This window comes from Gekko japonicus, unplaced genomic scaffold (assembly GCF_001447785.1).
Source record: "Gekko japonicus isolate JY-2015 unplaced genomic scaffold, Gekko_japonicus_V1.1 scaffold1708, whole genome shotgun sequence".
Lineage (NCBI taxonomy): Eukaryota > Metazoa > Chordata > Lepidosauria > Squamata > Gekkonidae > Gekko > Gekko japonicus.
The window spans coordinates 239,344-254,141 of NW_015176503.1; the positions used below are offsets into that span (position 1 = coordinate 239,344).

A 14,798-nucleotide genomic window follows, 5' to 3' on the forward strand; every position below is an offset into this window, starting at 1 on the left:
GACCACGTTTTTGAGGAGAGTCACCAGCAGCAATGCTGCAAATTTGATTACAATATCCATTCCACAGTGTGAGAGGAGAGGAAGTCTAGCAATAAGTATTTTAGCTTTGGTTTTGATTTGATGTGCACAGCCAGTCAGGTGAGTTCTTAATTTAGTTTTTTTTAATTTGGATTATTACATGTTTTTGTGGTTCTTACCCCCACTCTAGTTTACAAATCAGTAAAACATGCATGTGTTTTCTCACACAGTTCCTAGAGATAATCACCTGATAAACACTAATTGCAAGTTTCCTAGTATTGTATCAGCTTTGGCATCCATTTATTGTTAATTTAATGAAAAATGAATCTTTAGAAATGGAAAATACTTTTAACCCATTTTTAACCAAAGGGTTATTTTTAACCCATTTTATGATCTGCTTCTAGCCTGAGGATTGAATATTGTTTTAGGCTGTTTCATGCTCCTGGCTTGGAATTATGGCTTGCTTTATTGTTGATTATTCCTGTGTTTTTACTATTAAATTGTATTTTTACATTGTGAGTAGCCTCAAGTAGGTCCCTGGAGAGGTGGCATAGGCATTGTCAAAATAAGTACATGTGTGGGGTGTTTAGTCACATTAGTCCTTATCTGTAATCAGTCAAAACTAAGCACTAGAGCTAAATTGTTTGCATTTCCCCCCCTCTCAAAGTGATGTGAACAGTCCTACCATTGAGACGGTTTTTGGGTGATGTAGCTAGTACAGAGGCGGTGGTGGAAAGTGATGTCAAGTCACAGCCAACGTATGGCAACCCCGTAGGGTTTTCAAGACAAGAGGCGCTGAGAGGTCATTTGCCATTGCCTGCCTTGGCATAGCAACTAGGGGTGTATATTCAACTAAACTGAGCTGAAAAAAATACTCAAAAATACAGTATCAGTGTTTTCTGGATATTTTTTTCAGCTGAATAGTGGGCTATTTATTTTGATATCCAAAAAAGAATTCAGGATTTTTCAGGTCTGTTGGATAGTTGAAGTTAAAGGGCATTTAAAGTTCAGCCGTGGCTTGTAAAAAGCATTTAAAGACACCACATTCCCTTTAGATGTCTTTCTTCCCCTCAGTTGGAAACAATGGAGGACGAGGGCACTTTCTTCTGGGGCTCACAGAATTGGACCCCCTGGTCCAATCTTTTTGAAATGGGGAGGGGAGTTGAGGAGAGGCACCAGCAGCTGTGCTGAAAATTTCATACCTTTACCTAAAAAACAAAACAAAACCAGCCCCCACAGAGCCCCAGATACTCCTTGCTCGATTCTCCATTATACCCTATGGGGACCATTGACTATAATGGTTCCTATAGGGTATAATGGAGCTGGAAAAAATTTGAATACCATACCGGTAGTGGGATTCAGGAAATACTGATTTTTTTGGGGGGGGTTCAATACTGATTTTTTTGGCCACCCCTGCTTAGATTTTGAGATCTTACAAGAGTGGACTAGCTTGGGCCATAAGAGAACCTTTATGCCATGACTGTTAAACAGAAGGGGAAGGGGAGAGATAAGGATTGTGCTTGCCCAGACATAGTGGGAGCAACCCAAGCACCAGTGGTGCTGTTAGCATCTCAGAGAATTACTGGCTGGTGGCTACACAAATCAGGAGGTGATGACAGGCGTCAGTAACCCATTGCCTTCTCCTGTGCTGCTGATCCCCATGGCACTGTTTGTGTCTCAAGGGCTCAGATCAGTTGCTTGGGTGGAGAAGCAGCCCAGCATGCCAAGCAAAACAACCATGCATGCTGCTGTTTGGCACACACATCAAGGGTGTTAGTACAATCCCATAACTGTGGTGAAGCCACTTAACCTTCGATTGGTAGCCTGTATGAAGTTGGTAAGCAGTATTCCCCATGCACTTTTAAGATTCAAGGGTGGCATTGGTCACCAGCATCATTCATGAGCTGATACAGCTTCAAATAATACTTGTCAATTATGATACAATACAAGCTCTTAATTTCCAGTGAACTATATCATCAGTAGCATGACCGTATCTTACTAGTGGGTGCCTTCAACCTCATCTGTGTCCAGATTCCTTAAGAGAAAGATTCTGCCTCACTGTTTCTGTCGGCATCATGTTCCCAGAATAGCCACATGCTTTGGCTGCCATTTTCAAACCACTCCTTTCTTGTAGGCACCATTTTTCTTTCCCCCCCCCCCCACTGCTTTGGAAAGCAGGTAGTTATTGAGTGAATTATTCAGAGCAAAAATACATTGGACTGAAATTTAGGTAGTGATATAGGTTCAAGGAGTGATACTGCTTACTCTTCAGGATAGATTTTGGTAAGAGAAATTATACTGGGTGGAATGAGCCTACAGTAAATCAGACTTGCAGCTATACCCCCCCCCACACACACATACAAGTAATGTATTTATATCGTTTTCCAGTCTGCTTCAAGCCAAGCTCTCTCAATAGGTGCTCTTTCATATAGCTGTTTGAAGATTACTTCCATTTAAATATTCAGAGCTTTTCAAAGACCCCCCTTTTTGTGTACCTACAGGCATGTAGAATTTACTGCTTACCTGTGTGCAGAAGTGTTCTAATTCCCGTAGTAAAACTGATTCTACCAGTTTAGTACATTATTCTCCCTGTCTCCCATTTAGCATGTTACTTTCCTGGCAGTAGAGTACACAGCACTTAGCAGCTGGTTTGTGAAACCATCAGTCAGGAAATTGTATGATAAATAGGGGGTAGCCAGGTTTAGTGGCACTTTATTCTGCTTCAGCAGTTTTAGCTTGACTTTGGAAAAATCATCATGTGGTATTTTGTCAAGGGCTGCAACAGGAGATGACTAGAGAAGTTATTATACGTACTGCGTGAGTTATGATGTTCAACAGCTGTATTGCTCATGTGTAAATAATAAACTCTGAACTGGATAATTATGGTGAATGCCAGTTGCATGGGTTTCTCCTCATCATGAAGAGTAGATGTAGACAGCTCTGTTACAATGATGGAACACTTTGCCTTTCTCTTTTCCTCTCCTCAGAAACTCAAATAAGGTACAGCCAAGGTTGAATGAAGAACTTAATGCAGGAGGATTCCCCAGAAGTGCTTTTGAGACTTATGACCAAGTGTGTTTCAGGGCAAGATAACATTGTTTAAAATTTCAGGTAATGTTGTCATATGCGTATAGATACATAGATCAAATTGTAGTTAGTTAAGGGCTACCTTGCAGGAATTAACATTAAACCTGTTTGTAGGGCTTTTTAAAACTTGGTGCGCACACCAGGAGCCATAGATACCATGAACATAAGAACATAAGAACATAAGAGACGCCAATGTTGGATCAGGCCAAAGGCCCATCCAGTCCAACACTCTGTGTCACACAGTGGCCAGAAATACCAGTGCCATCAGGAGGTCCAGCAGTGGGGCCAGGACATTAGAAGCCCTCCCACTGTTGACCCCCCCCAAGCACCAAGAAGACAGAGCATCACTTGCCCCAGAGCCCCTAGCTATACCTTGTGGCTAATAGCCACTGATGGACCTCTGCTCCATATGCTTATCTAATTCCCTTTTGAAGCCATCCATGCTTGTAGCACCCACCACTTCCTGTGGCAGTGAATTCCAAGTGTTAATCACTCTTTGGGTGAAGAAGTACTTCCTTTTATCCATTCTAACCCGACCGCTCTGCAGTTTCATGGAGTGCCCACGAGTTCTTGTATTGTGAGAAAGGGAGAAAAGTACCTCTTTCTCTACCTGCTCTTTCCCATGCATAATCTTATAAACCTCGATCATGTCACCCCTCAGTCGTCTTTTCTCCAAGCTAAAGAGCCCTAAGCGCTTTAACCTTTCCTCATAGGGAAAGTGTTCCAACCCTTTTATCATTCGAGTTGCCCTTTTCTGCACTTTTTCCAAAGCTATAATATCCTTTTTAAGGTGTGGTGACCAGAACTGCACACAGTATTCCAAATGAGGTCTCACCATTGATTTATATAGGGGCATTATTATATTGGCTGATCTGTTTTCAATACCCTTCCTAATAATCCCCAGCATAGCATTGGCCTTCTTTATTGCAGTCACACACTGTCTCGACATTTTCAGTGAGTTATCCACTACAACTCCAAGATCTCTCTCTTGCTCAGTCTCTGCCAGTTCAGACCCCATCAATGTGTATTTATATTTAGGATTTTTGGCTCCAATGTGCATCACCTTGCACTTGGCCACATACCATGGTTTTTCAGCCGTACACAGAGAGTGAACAATCCATTGGTGCCATCCTTCCATGTAAGAATGTTGTGGTTGTGAAGTGACCATTATTCTTCCATGCATGTAAAACGTACATCATACTGTTGGGACAGATACCTGTCTGGCTTTCACAGAATGCTATATTTGTAAAAGGCTGAGATGAATTAAGGATAAAATAAAAGGATCCAGGAAATTGTGCTTAAGGAGCTCTCCTGACAGACCCTTCCTCTCAATACTCCATCTTTATTTGGTCGGGTAGCTCTTAATATGAAAAACATAGCCAGTACAACTGGCATATGATTATTGGTTTTGCTGTGTTTAAGGCATCTGTGTGCACATATTATTGTGCACGTGCATGGAATATCTGGATCAGGAATTCCAAGTATACATCAAACAGAATCAAAGACTTGTATTGGATATCTGGTGAAATCCATATCGGCCGGAACACTCATAATGCTCAATTAAAATGAGTAAAAAATTCAAGACTGCACTTAATCTGTAATTACTCATTAAAAACCCTAGTGGAACATGATTTGGTCAGATGGGAGTAAGATTTGGGCATCAGATTTTATTTTCACAATTTGGGTTAAGAGAGATTGTAGACACTGGTGGTATGCTTATGGGAGTGGTGGGGGGAGGATTTCCCACATGGCTGGCTTTAAGTTTAATGGCAGTACAGTAGAATAGGAGGCAATACCCTGAGGATGAGATACAATTTCGTGTTGGGTTGTATATAGTGTACTCTTATACGTACCATTATGCTACAGGCCGAAGGCATTGTTTTGTAATCTGCTGTCTGAATTTGTGGAAATAAACATTCTAATTAACAGATAAACATTTCAAAGAGGATGTGGGGTAAAATATATACAAATTCTGCTTGTTAAGCACGAGAAATCCAAGTTAATGTAGTGTTAGTGAGGTTTTTTTTCATGGTCAGAGGCTCGTGGCTAACACTGCAGTCCTCCTAAACAGTTATATCCTTCTGTGTCGGGGGCTTAGAAGAGTTTAATGCTGTTGAGGATTGCACTGTAAGAGAATGAGCTGTACTCTGGCAGCTCTGTGGTTCAGATCTTGTCTGTGCCATAAACTTTCTTAATGGCCTTAGACCTTAAGTAGCTTCTTAACCCACCCTACCCCTCATCTGCAATACAGGGCTAATAATACTGGCTGCTGTTAAGGATTGCAACAGAATAATGTGCACAGGGGGCGCTGATTACCAAAAGCATAAATCTTTGTTATTGTATTATTATTTAATGTATATGTTTGCTGTTAAGTGTCATTGTTTTTTTTTTATGGCTGCGTAAAAAGCAAAATCAACAAGTGAAACCTGGCATAGAGAGTGGAAAACTTTAACTGAGGGTTCATCTTTGTGGTTTAGGTTTCCTGCCTAAAGTGGTCTCACAATTCCACCTCAATCTGGCCATCACTCTCCCAGTATTGTTCCGATCACCGATGTCAGGCTCAGAAAGAACACTACATACACTAGGCATGAGGAGGGCACTCCTTTTTATTTTAAAAGAACACAGAGCTTCAGGAGAGATAGAATCTTATTCATATATTTGAAAGGAACAGAAAAGGGGAGAGTTGCATTAGCACAGTCAGTCTCCCACTGAGTAGTCTCTGCAATAACAGTGACGCTAAGGTCTCCTGCCATGTATCCCAGAAAGCTCACTTGACGTGGGCCTGGGCATCTTCGGCAGCCTTTCAAGCCAGACTCACCCTGGAGGACATCTGCGAGGCAGTGACATGGTCCACTCCATCGATGCTCATCAAGCACTACTCGATGGACATGAACTCCGGAAAGGAAGCTGCAGCGGGAAAAGCAATGTTACAAGCAATTATCAGCCCACACCGTCCTCCTAGGGCAGGTGAGCTTGCTATTCTCCAGTGTGGGGCTGCACAGAAGCCACAAAGGTGAAAACAGGGCTGCACTTACCTGTAACTGCTGTTCATCGAGTGGTCCCTCTCTCCTTTCCCCAATGCAGGCTGCCACCATGCAGGGAGCTCCTCATGGCAGTGAAGGGGACTGAGGGAAGAAGTGCTAGCCGTGCCTCTTGTCACATGACCTTTTGGGTGGGAAAAGGGATCCCTGTAGACAGAGGGGAGGGGGAGCACTCCAGAGCTTAGAAGCTTCTTCAGAATAGCTTGAAAGCTCCTCTCAGCTGGCCTGCAGTCATGCACAGAAGACCATTCAATGGACAGCAGTTACAGGTAAGTTCAACCCTGTTTTTCTGCTTGTTATGCACTTATTACTACTGCAGAGCCTCTCTCCAAAAATATATATCCATAAATTCCTTTAAGCGTTGCAGAGTTTTATAAATCTAAGTCCATTGCAATTAACAGTGCCGTATTAAAATACCTTGCTTAAATACCAAATGGGAAATCTCCATCCAGAATAAAGAGGATTACGCTTGTTAGAATGATATTCTGCTTGCTGTAAAACTTTCTTGGTGCTTCACTCAGATGCCATCCCTTAATATTGCTATATTTTTTAGGATATGCTTGTTCCATAGAAACTGCTTCTGAAAGCCCCTTAATATGCCTGTTTCAGTAATATGATTTTGGCAATCCAAGTCCTGGGCAACATGAAGGGGTATTTGTCTTTGGAGGCAATGAATACAAACAGTTATGGTTAGGTTAATGCTTCAGATGGTTAATCCAAATGCCAGGCTCTTAAGTAAGACTAAAGTACCTACTGATCTCCCATAAAAGTAGTAAACGGGTTCTTCTTTGTAGCTGAATTACAAAGCCGTTATTACTCTGGAGTAGTCCTGAGGTTGTGCTATACTGCTTCTTTGGCTTGTCATTGAAACTCCTCCAGATTAAATAGTTTGTGGATTGTAATCTCTGTGTCCTTTTTATTTGAACCTCCCTCTCTCCCTCCCTCTCTCCCTCCCTCAGTACATTCCTTCCTGATTTCAGACTGCCCTGTGACCTCCGGGGCTAGTGATTGATGGAAAATGCTCCACATGTACTGAAATGTCTGTCAGCCGTGTGCTCCTGTGAGTCTCTGTAATTTATGCTGAGCCTTCTGGAAGCTGGTGGGGGGTTGGGACCGCTGCAGAGAGCTTTCCCATATGGAGTGCATTGGGGATCAAGGCCTAGATGTTTATGTTGTGTGGAGGAGGGGGCAAGTGGGCAGAGGCATTTGCAATTATTAGTGGAAATGGTACTTTGGTGTTCACATTAGCAATCTACTGCAGTTTCCTAAGACGAAGGATCAGTTCAAAACTTGTTGGCACAGCAAGTGGTGTAAGAGACAGAATCTAAACAATTTGGCATTTTTAAAGAAAGAAAAAGACCTTTTATGGCAACTAGGAACTGATTTATCTGTTCAAAATCTGATGTGATATGTCACAATACCTGTTTATGGGAGTGCTCTAGTAATGTGAAGATTGTAGCCCATGAAAAATGTATCTATAGTTCTACATATTGAGTATTTGAACAGCTTCTGTTATTTGCTGAGTGTTTTAAAAAACTCTTCTTGTAAGTCTGCACAGTTAGTTTACATTTTAGAAATTTCTGTGTGGCCTTTCTCCCAATGTGGTGGGATACAAAGGGGCTCACAGATCATCAGTAAAGCAGAACATGAAAACTGTACATTAAAATCTATTAAACGTTTTAAGACACCAATATAAAGCTGAAGAGCAACTTACAATTGCACCTGGAAGCAGGCAGAGCCCCAATTGAGTTCTGGTTGACAAATAACAGGAAGGGAAGAACGGGTAGCAGGAATTTACACACAGAAGCCTGAATGACCAATTTTGCCTGGTACATAAAAGACAGGAGAGAAGGTGCCAGGTAGATCTCCCCCAGGCAGAGAAGGTGCATCACAGTTTTTAAAATAGTTACATACTGAAAATAGTTACTATTCTGGTTTGCATGCTGTTTGGAGATGACCAAATTGTTTTTTGTTACAGCCACCATGTTGGGAAGCAATTTTAAGGCCTTCTGAATGATAACTCTGTTTTCTTCTATATCTGTGTTCTCATATCTGTCCTCAACATTTGATGGTTGAAAGGTTAAATTGAGTTTGCACATGCTCTGTGTAACTGAGAGACATTTCCCAGCCAAGATATTATAAGGAACTGAATGCAGAGACTAACAGATTAAAAACATACATGAGAAAATTGCGTCTTTAAAACACTAAAAACCAGCGAGGCACATTATAAAAACAATTAAAACCAGAGCTAAAATCCATGTACAAAAAATAACAAGAATTATAACACTGGGTAGGAAAAAGGGATCACTGAAGGAAAGCCAAACAAAACAAAAGAGTTGCCGCATCATGACTGTACTTCTGAACTGTTATATAGTTTTCTGTGGACACTATGGCTGAGGTCACACACACTAAATAATCCACTTTCAATCCACTTTCAGTGCACTTTCCAACTGGATGTTTACTGTGTGAACTGGCAAAATCCAGTTGGAAAGTACACTGAAAGTGGATTATTTAGTGTGTGTGACTGCAGCCTAGAAGGTGATTATTGGGCAGGTTTATTGGTAGCAGTTGAGAGAAATGATTACTTAGGAAAGGATGTTTGATATCCTAATGCATATGGGAGCTGGTAGGTGTGGGGGCAGATTTATCACAGATGGCCAGTCTTTAACAATGATGCTTGCTGTCTGCCTAACCTCTGTAGCATCCCAAGGGGCCCACATTTCCCCCACATGTACACTAATGTTGTGCAATGCCAGATCAGTGAAGCACAAAACTCCATTCTTCTGTGAGATGTTACAGGAAGAAGTTGACCTTGCTTGTATAACAGAAACATGGCTGGATGAAAATGAAATAGTGTGTTTGTCCCCAATAATACCGACTGGTTATGCAGTCTTCCACCAACACCATACAAATGGCCAAGGAGCAGGCCTGTTTATTATCTGCCAAGAGTCTTTCACCTTCTGCAGACTTCCAAAGCAAACTCTCACTGATATGCTCCTTACATTAGAGTCTAAGGATAGATTAGGCATTCTTCTTGTCTATTGGTCATCTAATTCCCCAGTGGGCACCCTCTATGATTTGGAGCAGTACTGTCAGATGTGATGCTGGAGACTCCTAGATTTTAACATTCATGTCTAGGATACCTTGTCAAAACCAGCCAAGGATTATATAGCATCTTTGACTGCCTTGGATCTCCCAAATTGTGACTGGCCCAACACATGAAAGAGGTCACAACCTAAAAATCTTTTGCATTGAGCCTTTTACAGAAGGTTAGATTTCAGGACTGGAGATTCGCCCTGAACAATGGCCTGACCACTACCTACTTAAAGAATCTGAAACTTTACTGTCCCAGGGACAAACAATTAGCTGTGATAATTTTGCTAAGGTTTTTTTTTGCTAAAAAATATCAAGGATATGCATTGATCTGGATGTCAGCTATAACATAGGTACACCAGAAGAAAGGTCTAATACTCGGCCTGGTCTGTTCATAGAGCATAAGAAAACAGTTTCCGTGATAGATGTTGACAAGATCCTGGGATCTGTGAAGGCCAGTACTTGTACCCTAGACTCTTGCCCATCCTGGCTACTAAAATCATGTAAGGACCACATCAACAAACCCTTAGCAGCTATAATAAATCAGTCACTAACTTGGGACACCTTCTCTTGGCCAGTCAAAAAGGCAGTTAGTTATCCATCCACTACTTAAAAATACTATCCCTTCAGAAATTGATTTGGCCAATTATCGCTTGGTCTCTACTCACTAATCTACACTTTCTGGGCAGAGTGATTGAGAGAGCAGTAGCAGACCAACTCCAAGTCTCCTTGGATAACTCATCTGCTCTAGACCCTTTTCAGTCTAGCTTCAGGCCAGACTGTGGGGCAGAGACAGTGCTGCTAGCTTTAGTTGATGACCTCCATCTGAGTGTAAGAAAAGGCCATGCCTCTGTTCTTCTTATTGGATTTATCTGAAGCCTTTGATACAGTAGATCATGCCATCTTGTTGAGGCACTTGGGGACAGAAGTAGGTATCAGTCGATGTGCCTTGAACTGGATCAAATAATTCTTCACAGATCAGACCCAAAGGTTTGCTATTGGAAACCAGTTGTCATCATTGTGGGACCTATTTTGTGGGGTTCCACAAGGCGCGATTTTATCCCACATGCTCTTCAATCTTTATGTAAACTCCTTAGGTCAAATCATTTACAATTATTATGAGGTTGGTTGTCATCAATATACTGATGATAGCCAACCCTGTATATCCTTATCCAAATCTTCTGGTGATGCGGTAGAGGTCCTAAACAGCTGCCTGGCTGTTGTGGATAACTGGCTAAAAGTGAACAAATTGAAACTAAACCCTGAAATGACAGAGGTAATGCTATTTGGGAAGGTAGCGGTCTTGATGGATGAAACCGCAGTGTGCCGCCGTCGCATCTGATCGTGTTCTGGCGGGTCTAATTGTGCCAGCGCAAAGAGCCACGCCTCTCCCCCCCCGCGTTATCTGGCTCGTGTGACCGGGGCCTCAGAAACTTAACAGCTGGTCCAGAATGCTGTGGTGTGGCTATTATCAGGAGCTAGACAGGGCATGCATATTACTCCCATTCTTCAGACACTCCATTGGCTGCTCATTTGTTACTGGGCTCAGTTTAAGGTACTGGCTATTACATATAAAGCCCTTCATGTCTTTTGGTCCCTCTTAAGTGCAGGGCTGCCTCTCCGTCACGACATCGTCGCTCATCTGAACAGGACCTTCTGCAAGTGCCAACCTGCAAAGGGGCAAAATCAACTACTGTCCATACATGTTCTTTCTCTGTTGTCACTCCCACCTTAGGGAATGGCCTGCCCAAGGAGGTCTGGAAGGCTTTCACTCTTCTATGCAAAACTGAAATATTTAAGAGGGCCTTTTTGCACGAGTAGTAGGGTTTCACTGAATAAACTGGTTACCAAACTTACTTTGAGAAATGATTAGGGACTGTGATCTATACTGCTATGTTTAGCTTACTGTAAGTTAAGTAAATTACAGTATTTGTGCACCACCTAATGTTATAGTAATACTTATTCTGTACATTGGTTCTATCTTTTAGATTTGTGGTTAGTTCCAGATTTCTGCAATCCTAGTGCAGTGTTTACTGAATGTACCATTTTGTTGATTGTGCTGACTCACTCTGTGTAATCAGTCTTGAGTCCCTGTGAGAAAGGTGTACTATAAATAACTCAAACAAGCAAACAAATAAAATACCTGCTGATGAAGGTGGTAACTGAAGGGGACAGATAAGTCTCCCTGGGGAGAGCGTTTCAGAGCTTCTAGGGTTTCCACCAGCCTAAACTCAGACGGCCTAAGCAGGGCCTCAGAAGATGACCACTGTAGTTGGATAGGTTCATAAAGGAGTAGGCGGTCCTTCAGGTATGGTGGTCCCAATCAGTATAGAGCTTTAAAGGTCAATACCAGTTCCTTGAATTGTGCCCAGAAACAGGCTAGGAGCCAGTGTAGATAGGCCAAGGCAACTGTAATAAGGTCCCTACAACCCACTCCAGTCAACTTCATGGTTCCAGTATTCTGCACCAATTGAAATTTCTGAATACTTTCCAAGGGCAGCCCTGTGTAGAGGACATTGCCATAATCTAATTTAGATGTAACCAGGGCATGCACCACAGTGACCAGATCTTTTCTGCTCAGAAAAGTCCTCAGCTGGCTAACCAATCAGAGCTGGGAAAAGACACTCCTGGCTACAGTTGCCACCTGCCTGTCCACCACTAGGCTTGGATCCAAGAACATCCCCAGCCTACAGACTTGATCCTTCAAGGGGAGTGCAACTGCATCCAGAATGGGTGACATCCAGGGTTAGACCTTCTGCTCTCCAGGAGCACTTCCTTCTTATTGGGATTAAACTTCAGTTTATTAAGATGCATCTGCTCCAAAACTGCTTCCAGGCACCAGTTCAGGGTTTCTGTAGCCTCCCTGGGATCAGCCAGAAGTGCAACATAGAGCTGAGTGTTATCTGCATATTGGTTGAGTACTCAGCCCAAAACTCCAGATAACTTCATCCAGTGGTTTCATGTGGACGTTAAAGAGCATAGGAGACGAGATGGGAGCCTTGTGGGACCCCACAGGACAGTGGCCAAGGGGCTGAGCAGCACCTGAAACCTACCCTCCAGGTAGGACCAAATCCACTGTAAGAGAGTGCAGTCCAGAAGGATACTATGATCAGTGGCATTGAAAGCCACTGAGAGGTCCAGGAGAATTAACAGTCACACTCCCCCTATCCATCTCCCTGCGCAGATCATCCACGAGGGTCACCAAGGCTGTCTAGTCCCATAATGAGACCTAAAATCAGATTGGGAGGGATCCAAACAATCTTTTTGGCCCAAGTGCTGAACAAACCCCACAGTGTCAATGGCAAATGAAAGGGGAGGGTTGTACTTGGCCACATACCCTGAGCAGAGCTGCCAGCATCTCAGCGATTCACCTTGGAACTCAGGTGGTAGCTGTACAGGCTTGGGGGCAACAGCAGGCAGGAGCCATGTTAAACACTGCTGACCCTAGCTATGCTGCCAGGTGCTGGAGCAGAGATCTGGTCCTGGATGTTAAGCAAAATGATCTGGTGTCCTGCTCTCAGAACCCATGACAGTGGTTGCCCTTTGCTGCCCTTAAATATAACGGATACATGGCTGCCACCAGTTTTGCTGCCCTTAAATAAATATAACGGATACATGGCTGCCACCAGCCCACATCTTCCGTGGGATCTGATAAAAGAAATGTAAAAGCCGGTGACTCCTTTCAAATCAGTGTTTCCCCACCTCCACTCCAGTTCATTGGCTGTTGTTTGGCCGTAGTTTGCCGTGGAAGAACCCTTCAGAATTTCAATTTTTTTCTTGTTTGGAGGCACCTGAAAGCACACTGTAGCCCACCTGTGCTCTGCAGACAATGTGCATGAGACCTCCTGCTCTGTTAAATAGTTGTGAAGTATCTAACTTGACAAGATTTCAGATTTTTCAAAACTTCACAAAGAAACATTTGCATAGAATTTAGTTACTGTTCTCCTGGCCTGTGACTTCTTGTTCTCTCTTCTGCAGCTGGAGACTTTTTGTGAACATAAAAAGTATTCCATTCTTGTGACCCACTGCATCGCTTACAAGAGGCTAATTGTTTCTCCATGTGACTTATGTAAGGAAAACATAAATGACTCATAGATCTTACAAGCATCCACAGTAACTGTGAGGCTTTTAAAACAGTAGAGCTGTACAGTGAGGTTAAAACGATAGTTCTGGATTGAATGTGCATACATTTGATGTCTTCCATGATTTCTCTGCTTTGCAAACTTAGGGTAATCTTCGACTCCTGCCTTTATTCTCCCACCACATCCATGTGGTTGCCAACCCATTCTCTCATCATAATCCCCATGCCTTGCTTGCTTTTCTTGCTCTGTTTGCTGCTAAATCTTTGATCACACTCTGATGTCATCACCTTTAGGCTACCTGAAAAGTCATCAAAGACATAGGTACGGTTTTTTGGTAAACCTGAGATTTTAGATGGGATTCACTGCCTATTCTGAATGTGTGTGTGTTTTACATTAACATATTCTGTTAAAACTGGGGGAGTTCTCTTGGTCCTAGCTCCCTTTTTGGAAAATCCAGTTATCATGATTTTTAAAAAAATGTTTTTTTTTAATCAACTGCTTTGCACATGAATGTTCTAGCCAAAGTGATACACGCCACTATAATTTTTAGTCTACATAACATACTGTGTAACATACATAACATACTACAGTTTTGAACGTATAACTGGTTCATAATGTTGAATTGCTATCTGAAATGGGTTGCCCAGTGCACATTACTCCCAGCATAAAATCTCAAGGTACCTTGAAAGCCCTTCATGACCTGATGACCCACATACCTGAAGAACAGTCTCTCCAGGTATGAGCCCCTGCAGCAACCCCGATATTCCCTCTTGCAGGCAGGTAAAAATTTATGCCGTCGGCTCTCAGGCTTTCTCAGTTGTATGTATAGTTTTATGGAATGGTCTCTGTGCTTCTGTTAGGAGGGCATCTAACCTCTTGGCCTTAAGGAAACTATGCAAGTCTGAACTGTGCAAGAGGGCTTTTAAGGGTAGTTAGTGAGTCTGGTGTTTATTTATATCTTGTGCTCTTATTGTTATATGGGTTGGTTCCTGCTTGTGATTTATTCAAAAAATTTTGCTTTCAATCACGTAGAGGGAGAAAAACAGGCTAAAATCTTTTAACAACCTAAAGACATAGTTATTTAGAGCTTTTACGATTTTACCATTCTTGGCCAGTGTGGGGACTTCCATGAGACTGTGCCAGCTTGGATTCTCCCCAGAGACTCTTGATGCTGTGATTGATTCAGTGTCTTCTGTGTCACAGTTTTCGTTAACCAAACAGGTTTCTAACCCTTGCAGTTGAGATAAATATGTGAGTAGTATTTGTTGCAGTTCACAAAGTCAGAACTAAACTTTTTGGTGCGTGAGGCTTTAGTGCTCTTAATAGCGCTTTATAATTCCGGTATTAACTTAATTTGCATAATATGTTTTTTAAATGATATACAGTTTGGGGTTTTTAAAGCACACTTAGCCTCCTTAGGATTCGACTAGATTTGTATTCCTCCAGGTTCTCTTGATCATGTAATTGTAGCGGTTCA

General features: G+C 42.4%; 1 protein-coding gene across 2 annotated transcripts in view; it reads left to right on the plus strand.

The window, feature by feature from the left end:
• GLI3 (GLI family zinc finger 3) overlaps window positions 1-14,798 on the plus strand; it is a 287,197-nt gene that overhangs the window by 133,927 nt on the left and 138,472 nt on the right. The window lies entirely within an intron of this gene.